At 36.7% G+C, this 18,522-nt stretch overlaps 1 long non-coding RNA gene across 1 annotated transcript in view; it reads right to left on the reverse strand.

Annotated features, from left to right (window-relative positions):
• LOC145525184 (uncharacterized) overlaps positions 1–18,522 on the reverse strand; it is a 227,806-nt gene that overhangs the window by 97,621 nt on the left and 111,663 nt on the right. The window contains exon 4 of the long non-coding RNA XR_014068083.1: positions 18,092–18,148. This is a non-coding gene — a long non-coding RNA (uncharacterized LOC145525184). The remainder of the gene's footprint in view (positions 1–18,091; positions 18,149–18,522) is intronic.

The following is an 18,522-nucleotide window of genomic DNA, read 5'->3' on the forward strand; positions in this document are numbered from 1 at the left end:
CAGTACATGGGGTCACAAAGATTCGGACACAACTGAGCAACTAACAGTAACATAGCCATGTCATGGAACAGTATCAGCTAACACAAATTTATTAAAACAGGTGTTTGCAGAAAGATGTTGATAGTGATGTTGTAGTTAATTTGTCTTGATTTTTCATTTTTCAAAAAAAATTTAAAGTTACTGTATCATATTATCAATTCAAAGCAATCACTGAAGAATATTATCCAGTATAGTATAGATTTCTTTATGGGCTGATTACTTCAGCATTACATGTCAAAAACTCTTGAGGAGGGACCATAGTTAGAGGCAGAAAACATAATCCCCACCTGTCTTAGTTCAGGCTGCTATAACAAGATAGCAAGCACTGCATGACTTTCAACAACAGACATGTACTTCCCACGGTTCTGGAGTCTGAGAAGTCCAAGATCGGGGTGCCAACATTGTGTTTTGGTGAGAACCTTCTTCCTGGCTTCTTGCTATATCTTCATATAGCAAAAAGAGACAGAAGGCTGCCTCCTTGCCTCCTTGCTATATATTCATTTGCCAGAGAAAGAGAGAGAGAGAGAGACAAGGAGGAAGAGAGGGAGAGAAAGAGAGAAAGAGGAAAGAGAGAGGCTGCACTGCTCTCAGTCTCTTTCCTTATTTTTATTTATTTATCTTTGTCCACACTGCACATCACGCAGGATCTTAGTTCCCCAACCAGGGATAGAGCCTGTGTCCCTGAACTGGAAGCATGCAGTCATAAGCCCTGGACTGCCAGGCAAGCCACTCTAGTCTCTTCTTATAAAGGTGCTAAATTCCATCAATCCCATCATAAGGACCCTATGACTTCATGACCTCCTATCAACCTAATTACATTCCAAAGGCCCCACCTCCAGATGCCATCCCATTGTATTATGGTTTCAACATATGATATTGGGGGTTACAATTCAGTCCATAACACCACCTTAAGCTTGGATAACTGTCTGAGATGTAAAGGAAGCACAAATATAAAACAACCCAAGTTCATTGGACACTGTGCTGCTTAAGCTGTGGATGCTGAAACATTTTGAAAAAGAGGAATTTGAATTATTAAACATGTTTACTGAATATCTGATATGTAACTGTGTGTTGTACAAGATAGTAATGACAGGAGTAAATGTGGCAGAGGTGGGAAATGTTGGGATTTGAGAGTCTGGTTGATTGCAGCTTCAGCAAGATGGAAAAGCAGCCAAAATGGATGCCTGGGAGCAAAGATAGATCCGAGACCCAATGTGCCAATGGTTGCTAAGGGTCAATTCCAGGCCCTTCATCTTGTAGCCTGGGCCAATGCCAGTGCATTAATCTCACATACTGTCCTGTAGACACTTCCATGTAATTATTCCTCTATCTTTAGCATTATTTTCTTTGAGCATAACCATTTCACATACCTTTTCTTCTGACAGTCTCCAGAACTTAGTGTAACTACTTAACTGGACTTTGACCCACCAAAATTGAGGTCTCATGAACTTTCTTTCCTTAGGTAAGCTCCTCTTTCCCATACCTACAGGTCTAAGTTCCACCTCTGGACTTCCTGACTCTTCTAGAATAAGGGCTTTATTTTAACTGATTATTTGTCAACAATGATTTATCTCCCATATTTACCTCTGTCAGCACTACCCTTTCTTCAAAATTCAGTTTAAATGCCACCTGTTCTAAGAGGTCTTCTTAAATTGGGTTAGATGGGAGGTAAACTTCTTTGAGTCCTACTGGTATTTAACTATAACTCTCGAAAAGCCAAGAAACTTTTTTTTTTAATCTCTCTTACAACTTTCTAGAAATATTTGTTGAATAAGCCACATCAGTTTGAATAGAATCAAATCAAATCAAGCTGGATTGAATTGAACAGACCTGAATTGAAATGAATGGCTCTTTTTATGCTTGAGTATCAGACAGGTCATAGGAAAAACAATTTATTTCTTGTATTTTTTTTCAGTTTCTCTTCATATATGCATCTCTAACAGTAAGCTCACAGAATGAGTCAGTTGAAAAGTTTGAGGTGATTTAGACTTAATAGCCACACTCATGTACAGTTAATAGCACTGTCATATGAGGGTCATCTTTGACTAAGAAATGCCTGAATTCTTTAATTCTATCCTAAAAAATAGGATATACTTAAAACTAGGCTAAATAGGCTCTGTTTTTCATGGGCTAACTTGTATTCAAAGTTAATTGGATATTGAAAATCCCAGCTTATGTTTAATATGTATCATTTTTCAGAAATCCCAAGATAAACCTGCTAACTATAAAAAAAGAACAAAACTATACATTTCCTGAGCTGTGGATTTTAACAATCCTCATTCTGGCAATAAAGCCCTTTTTGAAAATGTTCTTCCTCTCCTTTGCTGTTCTTTCTTATGTAATCTACTTAAGGATATCACTATTTAGTGAATTCATCACTTATTAATACCTGACCATTATACGGTAAGGAATATTCACCAAGGTATTTTAAATAGAAAAGTAGGGGATAAGTAACTGCATTGAAAACAGTTGCTAAGATTCTTTCCAACTCAAAGATTCTATGATACATTACCTTGGTTCATTTGTAATTGAAAGCAAAACAATAAAATCTTTATGCCACATACATCACTGATATATTCGTTTTTTCTGGCCCAACTTTCACTTATAAATTTTAACTTGCAACAACAGAGGGAAAATAAGCCCTATCATAATTACAAACAGTAGTATGTGGGAATCAATAGAGCAAGTAATATTTGCTCAGCTTATGTCCTATGAATTTCATTCCAAAAGCAAGGCTCACTGTTTTCCCCTCCTGTGCTTATTTAAAGATATACACATATATACAATAGCCTTTTGATCAAAAAATATTCCAATTAAAATCATATTTAATAAAAGAAACTTCAGTTAGCATTCTATTAGCATTCTAAGAGCCTTAGTTTGATCTCTTGATTTTATAGAACTAAGGTTAGAGAGGTAAATAGTGGGGAGGGAACACAGATCCACCCATCAACAGAAAATTGGATTAAAGATTTACTGAGCATTGTCCCCACCCATCAGAACAAGGTCCAGCTTCACCCTCAGTCAGTCTCTCCCATCAGGGAGCTTCCATAAGCCTCTAATCCTTCTCCATCAGAGGGCAGACAGACTGAAAACCACAGTCACAAAAAAAACTAACCAATGTGATCACATGGACCACAGCCTTGTCTAACTCAATGAAACCATGAGCCATGCCATGTAGGGCCACCTAAGACAGATGGGTCATGGTGGAGAGTTCTGACAAAATGTGGTCCACTGGAGAAGGGACTGGCAAACCACTTCAGTATTCTTGCCTTGAGAACCCCATGAACAGTATGAAAAGGCAAAAAGTTAACACTGAAAGAACTGAAAGATAAACTCCCCAGGTCGGTAGGTGCCCAATACGCTACTGGAGATCAGTGGAGAAATAACTCCAGAAAGAATGAAGAGATGGACCCAAAGCAAAAAGAACACCCAGTTGTAGATATGACTGGTGATAGAAGCAAAGTCTGATGCTGTAAAGAGCAATATTACATAGAAACCTGGAATGTTAGGTCCACGAATTAAGGCAAATTAGAAGTGGTCAAACAGGAGATGGCAAGAGTGGACGTCTACATTTTAGGAATCAGCGAACTAAAATGGACTGGAGTGGGTGAATTTAACTCAGATGACCATTATATCTACTACTGTGGAAAAGAATCCTTTAGAAGAAATGGAGTAGCCATCATAGTCAACAAAACAATCCGAAATGCAGTACTTGGATGCAGTCTCAAAAACGGCAGAATGACCTCTGTTCATTTCCAAAGCAAATCATTTAATATCACGGTAATCCAAGTTTATGCCCCGACCAGTAGTGCTGAAGGAGCTGAAGTTGAACAGTACTATGGAGATCTACCAGACCTTTTAGAACTAACACACAAGAAAGATGTCTTTTTCATTATAGGGGACTGGAATGCAAAAGTAGAAAGTCAATAAACACCTAGAGTAACAGGCAAATTTGGCCTTGGCATACAGAATGAAGCAGGGCAAAGGCTAATAGAGTTTTGCCAAGAGAACGCACTGGTCATAGCAAACACCATTTTCCGCAACACAAGAGAAGACTCTACACATGGACATCACCAGATGGCCAACACCAATATCAGGTTGATTATATTCCCTGCAGCCAAAGATGGAGAAGCTCTATACAGTTAGCAAAACCAAGACCAGGAGCAGACTGTGGCTCAGATCATGAACTCCTTATTGCCAAATTCAGACTTAAATTGAAGAAAGTAGGCAAAAACAACTAGGCCATTCAGGTGTGACCTAAATCAAATCCCTTACAATTATACAGGGGAAGTAACAAATAGATTAAAGGGATTAGATCTGATAGACAGAGTGCCTGATGAACTATGGACGGAGGTTCCTGACATTGTACAGGAGACAGGGATCAAGACCATCCCCAAGAAAAAGAAATGCAAAAAATGAAAATGACTGTCTTATGAGGCCTTATATATAGCTGTGAAAAGAAGAGAAATGAAAAGCAAAGGAGAAAAAGAAAGATATACCCATCTGAAGGCAGAGTACCTGAGAATAGCAAGGAGAGATAAGAAAGCCTTCCTTAGTGATCAGTGCAAAGAAATAAAGGAAAACAATAGAATGGGAAAGACTAGAGATGTCTTCAAGAGAATAAGAGATACCAAGGGAACATTTCATGCAAAGATGGGCTCAATAAAGGACAGAAAGTTTAGGTACCTAACAGAAGCAGAAGATATTAAGAAGAGGTGGCAAGAATACACAGAAGAACTGTACAAAAAAGTTCTTCATGACCCAGATAATCACAGTCCTATGATCACTCACCTAGAGCCAGACATCCTGGAATGTGAAGTCAAGAGGGTCATAGGGAGGATCACTATGAACAAAGCTAGTGGAGGTGATGGAATTCCAGTTGAGCTATTTCAAATCCTGAAAGATCATGCTGTGAAAGTGTTGCACTCAATATGCCAGCAAATTTGGAAAACTCAGCAGTGGCCACAGGACTGGAAAATGTCAGTTTTCATTCCAATCCCAAAGAAGGCAAGGCCAAAGAATGCTCAAATTACCACACAATGGCATTCATCTCACACACTAGTAATGTTCAAAATTCTCCAAGCTAAGCTTCAGCAATACATGAATCATGAACTTCCAGATGTTCAAGCTGGATTTAGAAAAGGCAGAGGAACCAGACATCAAATTGCCAACATCCGTTGGATTATCAAAAAAGCAAGAGAGTTCTAGAAAAACATCTATTTCTGCTTTATTAACTATGCCAAGTCCTTTGACTGTGTGAATCACCACAAACTGGAAAATTCTGATGAGAAAGAGATGGGAATACCAGACCACCTAACCTGCCTCTTGAGAAATCTGTATGCAGGTCAGGAAGCAACAGTTAGAACTGGACATGGCACAACAGATTTGTTCCAAGTAGGGAAAGGAGTACATCAAGGCTGTATATTGTCACCATGCTTATTTAACTTATATGCAGAGTACATCATGAGAAATGCTGCGCTGGATGAAGCACAAGCTGGAATCAAGATTGCCGGGAGAAATAGCAATAACCTCAGATATGCAGATGACACCACCTTTATGGCAGAAAGTGAAGAAGAAATAAAGAGTCTCTCGATGAAAATAAAACAGGAGAGTGGGCAAAGTTGTCTTAAAGCTCAACATTAAGAAAACAAAGATCATGGCATCAATTCCCATCACTTCATGGCAAATAGATGGGGAAACAGTGGAAACAGTGACAGACTATTTTCTTGGGCTCCAAAATCACTGCACATGGGGATGCAGCCATGAAATTTAAGACACTTACTCCTTGGAAGAAAGTTATGACCCACCAAGACAGCATATTAAAAAGGAGAGACAATACTTTGCCAGCAAAGGTCCATCTAGTCAAGGCTATGGTTTTTCCAGTAATAAAGAAAGCTGAGTGCCAAAGAATTGATGCTTTTCAACTGTGGTGTTGGAGAAGACTCTTGAGAGTCTCCTGGACTACAAGGAGATTCAACCAGTCTACCCTAAAGGAAATCTGTCCTGACTATTCATTGGAAGGACTGATGTTGAAGCTGTAACTCCAATATGTTGGCCACCTGATATGAAGAACTGACTCATTTGAAAAGACCCTGATCCTGGGAAAGACTGAAGGCAGGAGGAGAAGGGGACGACAGAGGATGAGATGGTTGGATGGCATCCCTGACTCAGTGGTCATGAGTTTGAGGAAACTCTGTGAGTTGTTGATGGACAGGGAGGCCTGGCATGCTGCAGTCCATGGGGTCACAAATAGTCAGACACGACTGAGCGATTGAACTAAAGTGAACTGAAGGTTCGAGAGAGAAAAGTTGAAAGTCAGGTCACCAAATTTCATTTTATTCATTTCACAAGCTATGCTTTGTTCAGTGTCGTTATGTTACATGCCTGTATCTCATCTAAGTGTTTTCCTCACATGATCTGTATTAATAATCTCAAAAGGTATGAGGCTATCCTTCCCATTGATCAGATGAATAAACTGAGGTTTAGGAGGTTAATTAATTTAGTCAATATTCCCACCCCCACCCCCAAACTATAATACCAAAGCCAAGATCGTTTCATCACATTTATTAACACAATTGGAATGGTGCCTTAAAATTTGAATGTGTACATCCTAAGCTTTTGCACAATGCTCAAAAGCTTCTTTTCAAGTTTTTGGTTCTATATTTTATATTTAGAAATATTCATACAATTGCTACTTGGCTCAGTTTGTAATCTCTAGTATTTTAAATTCTTATGATGTATTTAAAGTAAAGGGAATCAAACACTGCATGGCTTTATTTATAGCTTTTATCTATTATCTTTCTATTATCTCTATCTAACTCATCTATCAGTTTTATTTAGGAATTGCCATTTTTACTATATTCCAATTTGTTTAGCTCTTTTGAAATCATTGAATCTGATAATTTTAGAGGCACAGCTCCTACATATTATTAGCCAAATGAGGTAATGAGAAAATTTTTTACTTTTTAAATATTAGAAAACCTAAAATTGACTGTGTTTCTTACATTCTTTCTCTATGCCTAAAGGAAGCCTATATTCATTACATTCAATCTTAAGATTTTTTTTAAATTTTCTATGAATATATACTTGTAAATATCATTAAAAAGGAAGAAATTTCAGCTTTATAGAGGATATCTAACAAGATTTTTTTTACAATCATTTCTCTTCAGTTCTAAATACTACAAATACTTTCAATTCTAGCCTCTGCCTGTGCATATGTAGATACACATGGGTGTGCATGTGTGTAATATTTGTCCAGTTTTAAAATCAAATTCAAATATTCACAATTGTACAGTGTAAAGCCCATTCAGTTATATATATCCCTTTTAGGTCTCTTGTTGGTAGAGTAGGGAACAACCAAAAAGTTCAGAAGTTTTGGACTGTAACCTGCTTTTCTCTGAACCCAGAAACCTAAGGGTAATAAAAGAAACATTACAATCACCCAGGAGCACGTATGTGACTATATCTCTTTTCTACACTCTCAAGTACCTTAAGGAGTCTTAAGGGCTTTCTGATGATTCCATGCAAACTCATAAGCTGCTGCTGCTGCTAAGTCACTTCAGTCGTGTCCGACTCTGTGCGACCCCACAGACGGCAGCCCACCAGGCTCCTCCGTCCCTGGGATTCTCCAGGCAAGAACACCGGAGTGGGTTGCCATTTCCTTCTCCAATGCATGAAAGGGAAAAGTGAAAGTGAAGTCACTCAGTCGTGTCCGACCCTTAGTGAACCCACGGACTGCAGCCTACCAGGCTCCTCCGTCCATGGGATTTTCCAGGCAAGAGTACTGGAGTGGGTTGCCATTTCCTTCTCCAAACTCATAAGCAGTTCTTCCTTATTTGTTCAGATTATTTACACTCATGAGTTCTTCATTGTCTGCTAGAGTGAGATATGATGGAGGTATTATCAACGCCTGACAAAGACATTGACATTGCCAGTGGAGCAGTGTCTTAGGGGAAGGGCAGTGACCCCTGTCTAAAGGGCAGCTGCTGGCACTGAGGATGCACCTGTGCTGTTGCCATTAGTGCTAACACAGGCACCAGAGCGCCCACTGCCTTTTCTAATGTGCTACCACCCATGCTAGAAGAGCATCTCTAATACCATAAGCACTGTTGAAACCAACCAGTGGTGGTCATATGTTAAAGTCAGAAAAATTCATGGAGGTTAAAAAAAAAGCAATAAAAAATCAAAAAGCAAAACAGCGTTTCTGTATTTTTTTAACCTTTTAGATATTAAAAAATGAGGATCACTGGGGTTTGTGTATAGGGACAACTGAAAGGGAGATGATTAAATTGGTGAGCTTTGTTTTAGGAATTCTTCTCCAAAAGGCCACCTAATTTCCATGCTAACACCTCCCAGGCATGCTTCTAGACTTGGCTCTTCTATATAATCCATTTTCTCAGTTAAATAAATTTTTGTAAGTGAAATTCAAATAAGCATGTGACAAATGAAGGCAGACAGTGGAAAAGGCAACTTATTAAGGCTATGGATATGTAAAAAAGAAAAAACTGTTTTAAGGTCAATATATAGCAAATTATGTTTTGAGTCTTTAAATAGCTTTTGAGAAAAAAATCAATATTTATCTTCCTACTCTGTGAGGAAATGAAAATAATTCTAAATAACATAAGCATATAACACAGTCTGATATTAAAATACAACATGAGCAATTAACACTGTTTCAGAAATGCCAAAATGATTTACTTTTAATGACTTAGCACTTAACCCAATGTCTAGCTCATATTAAAGCACTCTGGAAATAGCATTTTCTTTAATGTTAGTATCATCTCTGAATATAATGTGTCGTATAAATAAGTCAAAGGAGGAAATTCACAGGATTATCTCAGTGAATACTAAGAAAAATTTTAATAAAATCCAGCAATTCCTTTGTAAAATCTATTAGATAATTCTCTAACAATGTAAGATTCTTATTTTAAATCAATGTAAAGCATGATAATGCTGAAACACAAGGAATTTCTCCTAAAACCAGGATAAGACAGATACCAACCACCTTTACTTCACAGTGTTCTGAAAACTATGTCAGTGCAATTTAAACAAGGAAAAGTATATATGTTTAAAAGGAAGAAACATGTATTTTTTTAAGTTGAATAGACTGTAAATTTCAAAGAATAAATTGAAGTAGTTACAATGAGGCAATTTAATAAGATTTTGGCTAGAAGTATCCAAGAATGGATATGCTTCTATATCCCCAAAATGTTTTTGAATAAATATCCATTAAAAATATTCATCAAAATATAAATGTCTGGAAATTAATTTGTTAACAGATAATTAAAACTTCTATGAAGATTTATGGTAAAGCATCATTGAACAATGTGAGTAAATTTGATGAAGTAACTTATACCTGTTCTTACTGGAAATTTTATATAGTATAAACTATCAGTTCTCTCCAAATCCTGTTTTTAATTTTTATATATGTTTGCATATGTACATCTAATACATATGATTATAAGCATATATATTAAAATTCATCAAAGTAAATAAATTCCTATAAATGTGCAAGATATTTTCAAATGAGTAATAATAAATTCATCTACTGTAAAAGTTTAAAAAATATTGTAAAATTACAATGTATAAAATAACAAAAGCCTTGGAAAGGAATAGAAAGATTTTCAGAGCTTTCAGCTAAATGGACAATAAGAATATACATTCATCCACATACTCATGCTTGTATGTTTTTGTGTATAGAAACAAAAGAAATATCATGGTACAAAAAAAAACTAGAGGTAGAGAACAACACAACTTTTTATAAAATGAATAATATATCTATTACACATACACCCAAATTGATTCTTAATTATATGCATCCAATTAAAAAAAAGTGGAAGATGTTACAACTATTGGGGTCCAAGTAGAAAAGAAATGTGTCCACAGCTTAGGATAACTTTAGGTCAGAGTCACTGCTTTACAAAGATTTGAGCTGAGTATAGAAAAATTCTAAAGGTTAACAATGTAACTCCAAGACTGACAACTGAAAAAGGAAGAAAGAAGTTTCAGATACCCAGTGAAGTTTAAAATATGTGTAGTCTCCAAGACTGTCCTCACTTCTAACTCTGAATTGATAAGGTCCTGAACACCACCCATAGCATTTGATAATTCATTAGACAGATTCAGACTCATTGAAAGTTGTTACGCTCACCAGTTAATTATTTACTATAGCTAAAGGATGAAGCACATGGAGAAGATTCTAGGACTTGAAGATTCATGATTCCTCTCCTTGTCATCCCTTTTCTTCCCAAACCATATGTATCAGTGATTTAGAGTTTTTCTATTGAATTGCACTTTGGACACCAACTGCAAAAACATCCAGCTGCAAAGCTGAAATAGTTTACAGACCACCCTCACTTTTAATACCAGTTGCAAGTTCAGGGATTCCCCAAACCAACCTCATATTCAATAATGCTGGAAGGACTCAGTATTCACTGAGAGCTGTTAGAATCACAGTTCTGGTTTTTTAGAAGGAAAGGATACAATTTAAAATAAGCCATGAGAAGAAATGTATAGGGAGTAGTTCAGGAAGATTCTAAACACACAGCTCCCAGTTGTATTGTCCTCATGAAGTCTAAAGTGTGCTGCTACTGCTGCTGCTAAGTCGCTTCAGTAGTGTCCGACTCTGTGCGACCCCACAGACGGCAGCCCACCAGGCTCCCCCTTCCCTGGGATTCTCCAGGCAAGAATACTGGAGCGGGTTGCCCTTGCCTTCTCCAGTGCATGAGAGTGAAAAGTGAAAGTGAAGTCGCTCAGTCGTGTCCGACTCTTCGTGACCCCATGGACTTCAGCTTACCAGGTTCCTCCGTCCATGGGAGTTTCCAGGCAAGGGTATTGGAGTGGGGCTAAAGTGTGAAAGTGTGCCGAAGTGTTAGTGGCTCAGTCGTGTCCAAATCTTTGCAATCCCATGGACTGTAGCCCACCAGGCTCCTGTGTCCATGGAATTCTCTAGACAAGAATACTGGAGCGGGTTGCCATTTCCTACGTCAGGGGATCTTCCCAACCCAGGGATCGAACCCAGGTCTCCCACATTTCAGGCAGATTCTTTACTGTCTGAGCCACCAGGGAAAGCCCTAGAATAGTATTAAATCCTCTCGGCAATAATGTGTGACAGTATACATGGAGTATTGATGACCGTGAAAGCTTACTTGACCTTTTGTGTCTAAAGTTTTTATTGGAGCTCCATCATATTGGCATAACTGACAGCCCATGAGGCTGATCTCAGTTTCCAGCTCCTTAGGGGACTGAGTGATATTACCTAATTCAAAGGCCCTACCTTGAATCATATTTCATTATTTGACTGGCCCTAAGACCCCAGGCAAACAAAGACACAACTATTAAGCATGACATGTCAGGGGTTTAGAGATTTTCTCTCACAAACCAAGGGCAAAGCCCTTACTTCTTTATGGGCGAGGTTAAATTCTTTACAGTACACACTCCCCAAAGGAGTAAATCTTACAGAGAGGGCTGCTGTTAAGGAAGCAGTCACTTGAGGTTGAGGTCACTTCTCAAAAAGTGTATTTACAAAGTCAAGATGGAATAATAAGACTCAATACAGTGAGTGCCAAAGAAAATAGGCATACTGTACTTTGTTTGTTGGGCAAAAGCTAACACAATATTTCTGGAAAGCAAGTGTTCAATATGAATAAAATAAATATTATAAATATGCATAGGATTTGACTCAGCAATTCCACTTCAAATTACCCTAAAGAAATTTTCAGATTGTGTAGTAAGATTAATTAATTAAATTACTTTATTTTATTAATTACTTTAAGAATCATTATTGAGAATCTTATATGTCAGGTTGCACACTGACAATACAGCAATAAATAAGTGAATAAGTTCTTCCATCCTCAAGGAAATTTATTCTGTTTCTTTGCATAAGAACAATTATATTATCATTGTATAAAATTACAAGCATAACCTATTCATTAAATTATCACATACACATAAAATTTTCAGAAAATTATCTCCAGTAGATTATGTATTGCTAAGTGAAAAATACATCGTGTATATTATAGCTCTTTTGCTGCATTAAAATAAGAAAATATATATTTTTAAGAGCTTTGCAGTAATTATTGCTAAGTATAAAAATTATTGGAAATAATTTTTCTTTTCTTGATCTTCAATTTTTTTGCAAAGAGCATAATCAGAGCAACTCATAATTAGAAATAAAATAACACATATGTTTTTAAAAATGGTTTACTAAATGGAAGTACTTCATTCAATACTTCTTTAATAATATATGACAGCAATATTAATGCCATCTCTCCCTATAAATAAAACTTGAATGATGAGAGTAGCCAAGTTACTTATTTGAAAAAAATAAAATTTCTAAAATTACATTTAAATATATAAATTCATCCTTTTTATAGTAGAAAGAGTATGAATATTGTATAATATTAAATTTTATACATTTCTATATGACCTTTGACAAGTTAATTCACCTACCTTATCTTAAGTTCTGAATTTATAAATTGCAACTAATTATAACCTCTCAATACCTTTGCTCTGAAAATTAAATGGAATAACAACGCATAGCACAAAGGATTTTAATTATTTGTTCTTTACTTTTGAATTATAACCAAAATGTTTATATTATAATTATAATCAAAATGTTTATTTTTATTTCTTGGGTTTAATCTTAGTTTTAAGCTAGCTTAAAACTCAAAATTCAAAAAACTAAGATCATGGCATCTGATCCCATCACATCATGGCAAATAGATGGGGAAACACCAAAATAGTGAAAGACTTTATATTGTTGGGCTCAAATATCACTGAGGTCAGTGACAGCAGTCATGAAATTAAAAGATGTTTTCTCCTTGCAAAGAAAGCTATGACAAACCTAGACAGTGTATTAAAAAGCAGAGACATCACTTTGCCAACAAAGGTCTGTCTAGTCAAAGCTATGGTTTTTTCCAGTAGTCAGGTACAGATGTGAGTTGGACCATAAAGAAGGCTGAACACCAAAGGACTGATGCTTTTGAATTGTGGTGCTGGAGGAAACTCTTGAGCATCCCTTGGACAGCAAGAAGATCAAACCAGTCAATCCTAAAGGAAATTAACTCTGAGTATTCACTGGAAGGACTGATGCTGAAGTTGAAGCTCCAATACTTTGGCCACCTGATGCAAAGAGCCAACTTTGGAAAAGACCTTGATGCTGGGAAAGACAGAGCAGGAGGAGAAGGAGATGACAATGGATGTGATGGTTTGATGGTATCACTGATTCAATGGACATGAATTTAAGCAAACTCCTGGACATAATGAAGGACAAGGAAGCCTGGCATCCTGAAGTCCTTGGTGCCGGGGGCAGGGGCGTGTGGGGGGTGCTTCTCAAAGAATTGGACATAACTTAGTAATTGAACAACTGTTATCAATCTTAGACTTTTAGTTGCTCTACTGAACTTCCTCAAATCAGTCAAACTTGTATTCAAAATACTGAAAGTGTTCTCTAAAAGTCATTGGTCTATTTCTCTGTTCAGTTCTGTTAGTGAATACTTGTTTTCTATATTGTCATATGATTTATTTAATATATCTAAATTAACATCAACTTATTTGACGCAGTTTCCATTGACATTCTATTTGCATTTATACTTTTTTGGAGCCTGCTGTTACGTTTTCATGAAACACAAGTTTTCTTATCTTTGAGGAAAATGTTTAGAACACACAGTCATATATTCTCACATACAGAAGCTGAACTTTTCAAAAAAGAAAGCAATATCATTCTCCAACATTTTCAAAATTTGCTTTTCTGTAATTTTTTTTTTTTTTAGTAAAGGTGGCATTATCATTATACTAATAGTTTTCTTGAGTTACAAAGCTGGACAGAATTCATATTTTCTTGAGGAAATCACTTCAATTATAATTCAGCTGACTTTCTAAGAACTTAGATCAACACCATTGATCTTCATTGCAGTCCTTTAAAGAATTCACTCTCTCAAGAGATATATCACCTGAACCCAATGGAGGAAATGTAATACTATCTTCACTCATTGCTATTTAAGCAAGAATTTATCTGAAATACTTTCTATGCTGATTACGATTAGATCAAAGTTTTAAGAGGACGAGTGATAGACATAGAATAAGGACATTCAATAAATTAGTGTAAAACAATGAGTATTAATGAAGAGTATATGTATTTTTATATTCTTAGTAAATATGATCATATATAAGCATATATAATAATATATACAATATAATGTTGAAAATATATACAGATATATATATTTTATATAAATTTACACATGTATGTGTAAAATGATGTGAAAAGGGCTATTAAAAACAACAATAACAAAGCCTTTATCTGAACTGAATTAGTAAAAACCACTTGCAGCTTTTGTAACAAATGAAAAAAGGAAGGTGATTTCTTTTTTAATCTTTTTTAAATCGAAATATAGGTGATATCACATTAGTTTCAGATGTATAGCACAGCAGTACAGTTATATTTATACGTAGGTGTGTGTGTGTGTGTGTGTGCGCGCGCACACACGAAGTTAATTTCTTGGTGGAGACGAGTTTCTTAAGGAGCAGTGTTGGAGGCAAAGGACTCAAATGGAGGTATCAGATTCAGAACTCTGTTCAGGGTTGTGTAAAAACAATAACAATAAAGCAAAGCCAAGCCAAGCAGGGCAGACTAAGAAGCTTCAACATTCAACCCCAACAGACCTAGTGCCAATTCAAGCCTTTCTGTCCATGTAAACAAATGTAGTTGAGACAAATTTCTGAGAGTAAACAAGAGTCATATCTGACTGTTGGTGAGCAAAGCTTGGCAATTCTTGGTGTACTTGATCTTTGGTTTACATTCACTGAATATAAAATAGAAATGGGTTAAAAAGTTTAATAGGAGTCAGATGAAGAAATGGGCTAGAAGACTTTGCTTTACATAAAAAAGTGTAGTTGATTTTCCTGAAAGGTCTTTTTTTTTTTCACTTAAAAAAAAAAACTTTCTACCTTCTATTGAAATAAAATTTGATGTTTTCCTGTCACATTTTGAAATGCATATACAGAAAAACTAAAGAAACCAAAAAATTGGACAACATATATAAAGAGGAGAACTATTATACACATTTAAAAATCTAATTTCAAACTCCTGTAGCTGGAGACAAAATAAGAATAACCAACTCCTTTTCCCCTGTCAGTTCTCTGTGACTTCACTGTGAACACTCACACTTTATTAATAACTTCTTATATATATGCACAGCATCTCATCCACAGATCTCAGAAATTACAAACACTGGATTTACACAAGAGGACAATAAACTGCAAGTCACCTCATTTTCTGAACAGACCGTTTGAAACCCAGAAAGGTTAAAATTGCCCAATATGAAGCAGAATTGTGTGGTGGGTCAGTATTATTTGGACCTATGAAAAGTGAGGCCCCTCTACTGTTACGGGCAGTAAGTACACAGCTCCCTAATGGGCTAAGAAGGAAGGAAACTGAAAGAAGGGAACCACAGCTAGCTGAGTCCAGTGTCTCATACTACTTACAACAATCCTCAAAGCTCATAGGGATATGTAAAGAAAGCAAATACAAGTCACCAGAAATCAAACAACAAAAGCTACTATTTGTAAAGGATTTTACAACCTAGAAATATTTCATTTGTGTCTTGTAACAAGTCCAAGGGATTTTCAACAAGTGACCCATGGAAGGTTAATATTGTAGTTTAGTTTTTCTGATTTCCATATCCTTACTTTCCAATCAAATGTAAACTCAATAAGGAAAAAACTATGTCTTTTTTGTGACTCCTTTTTCCCCAATACTTCTCTCAGAATCTTGCCCATACTTAGAGCTTAATAAGTATCTCTTGAATATTGTTGCATGAATAAACATAAAAAGTGAGAATTAAGGGTAGAACCCTCCATACACTCAGTAGAGAGGTTTTTTATTTTTATTTTACTTTTTTCCATGCAGCATGTAACTGCTCATCATAGACAATACATTTTTTTTAAATGTGAAAAGTAAAGAGAAGAAGAAAGGAATGAAAATATTTTTTTTTCTCCATAAAGTAACAGACTAGTGTGATACACTGGAGAAGGAAATGGCACCCCACTCCAGTCCTCTTGGCTGGAAAATCCCATGGATGGAGGAGCCTTGTGGGCTACAGTCCACGGGGTCGCAAGGAGTCGGACACAACTGAGAGACTTCACCTCACTCAGTTTGCTCACTTCTTACTTTATCACTGGAGAAGGAAATGGCAACCCACTCCAGTATTATTGCCTGGAGAATCCCATGGACAGAGAAGCCTGGCAGGCCATGGTCCATGGGGTCGCAGAGGTTTGGACACGACTGAAGTGACTAAGCAGAGTGTGATACACTGACTTGGGAATAACTGTGTGGAGGTTGTCAAAAGATGGGGAATCATTAAGGGAAATGGGAAAACTCCTAAAGATTCAATGGAGGAGTTGGAGATAAATAGCCTTCTCATTGATTATAAAACAAAATTTGCCTGAACAAAAATGAAAAGAAAACACACTGTCAATCAAAATAAGGTCAAGTAGAAATAGGCCTTCCCATGTGGTACAATGGTAAAGAACCTGCCTGCCAATGCAGTAGATGTAAGAGACAAGGATTGGATCCCTGGGTCAGGAAGATCCTCTGGAGTAGGAAATGGCAACCAGCTCCAGTATTCTTGTCTGGAGAAGAGAATTCCATGGGCTGAAGAGCCTGGTGGGCTACAGTCCATGAGGTCACAAAGAGTCAGACGTGACTGAGGGACTGAGCACACACACAAACACACAAAGTATAAATAAAGATATAGAGAAAATGATTATTTGGGAAATACATGTTGCTTTTCATATGCAGAGGAAACTTCACATTCACATAAAGGGCTTCTCAATTTTATACCTTTAGCAATATTTTCCTCTTTAGGGATCCACTTCTATGGTTATATGTTGTAGACCGATTGGATATGTGATTGAGTTCTAGCAAACAGAACTGTGAGGAGATATTATATGCCCCTTCCTGTCTGAAGCATTCTCCTATCATGGCAAACTTACAGCTATATAATGAGATGACAGGAAAGCCATATCTTTGCTGATTCATCAAATCAGAAAGCCTCCCTCTTTCCTTCTTTAGCTGAATGAGAAATAAGACTTGGTTATGTTAAACCACTGAAATAGTATAGTTTATATGTTGCTACAGAAAATCTAGCATTGATTTTTCTAATATAATGCTCTTCTAATCACTCTTCATTTTGCTGCTCTTTAGTCGCTAAGTTGTGTCTGATCCTTTGTGGCCCCATGAGCTGTAGCCCACCAGGTTCCTCTGTCCATGGAAATCCCCAGGCAAGAATATTGGAGTGGGTCGCCCTTTCATTCTCCAGGGGATCTTCCCAACACAAGGATGGAACCCTGTGCCTCCTGCTTGGCAGGCAGATTCTTTACCACTGTGCCACCTGGGAAACCCATAGAGGCAGCCAGAGGAATTCCTCAAAAATGTGAATAGCATCTTGTCACTCCCTTAAAAAAAATATCCATTTGCTTCCTATTGAACTCAGATGAAATTCAAACCCTTGACTATGTCCTCAAAAGCTCACCCTGTGTGACTTCTATTCATCGCTCAGAATTCACTGCCCTTCACTCATTCACTCGTTTTCATTCTCTTTCTCAATTGTGCCAGCCCTTTGTACTTTCTATGGTTTTGCTTGCAGTGCTTATTTCCAAGATCATCACAGACTCAGATCCAAGTTTATATACAATCTCTTCAAGGGTTTGTTACTACTTAGTTAAAGGAGCATCCTCAATTACTATATGCTCCAGGGTTAGAGTTATGGTTGATGTTTTCTTAGTACATGTGATTTCCTACAATTCTTTGTTTACGTGCTTATCATGCATATAAAATTTGAGTTCCTTGATGACAGTGACATCATTATTATTTTCTCTTTGTATTCTGGAAACATGGAACAGTATCTGTTGGGAATATACCACTTAAGAAATATTTGTTGACTGATACAAAATCAGTAAGATAATTTTGCAAAGAGATTAGTCCATGAGTTAGACACAATTCAGAGGAGGTGACATTGGAGATGATAATTGAATGGTGAGATGTTCCTACCTTGCAATATTCTGGAAGCAGAACATTTCAGGGAGAGGAGACAGCAACTGCAGAATCCTGAAAGCAAAAAAAAACAAAACAGCACAGTGTGTTCCTGGAAGAGAAATAAGGTCAGTGGAACCAAAGAATAATGAGAAAGAGCTTTGGATTCTTTACCCAATGCTGTGCATTTGCCCAGGAGAGGTGAGTTGGTGCTCCCCAGAGAGCAGAGAGCAGTCATACGATTAACACCCACATGTCTAAACTAGGATGGGATGCTAAGGTTCCCAGCCCATAGTTTTCTTACCAACATTATCCATTTTGGATGTAGGCATAAAACGTAAAACTTTTCATTACACAATACCTCAACAAGAGAGATTATCGGATATATTATTGTTTTTCTTAATGGATTTATTTAAAATCAAGAACAACAAAGAATGTCTTCAACATTT

This window comes from Giraffa tippelskirchi, chromosome 11, assembly GCF_054371585.1.
Source record: "Giraffa tippelskirchi isolate mGirTip1 chromosome 11, T2T-mGirTip1v1.2.pri, whole genome shotgun sequence".
Classification (NCBI taxonomy): domain Eukaryota; kingdom Metazoa; phylum Chordata; class Mammalia; order Artiodactyla; family Giraffidae; genus Giraffa; species Giraffa tippelskirchi.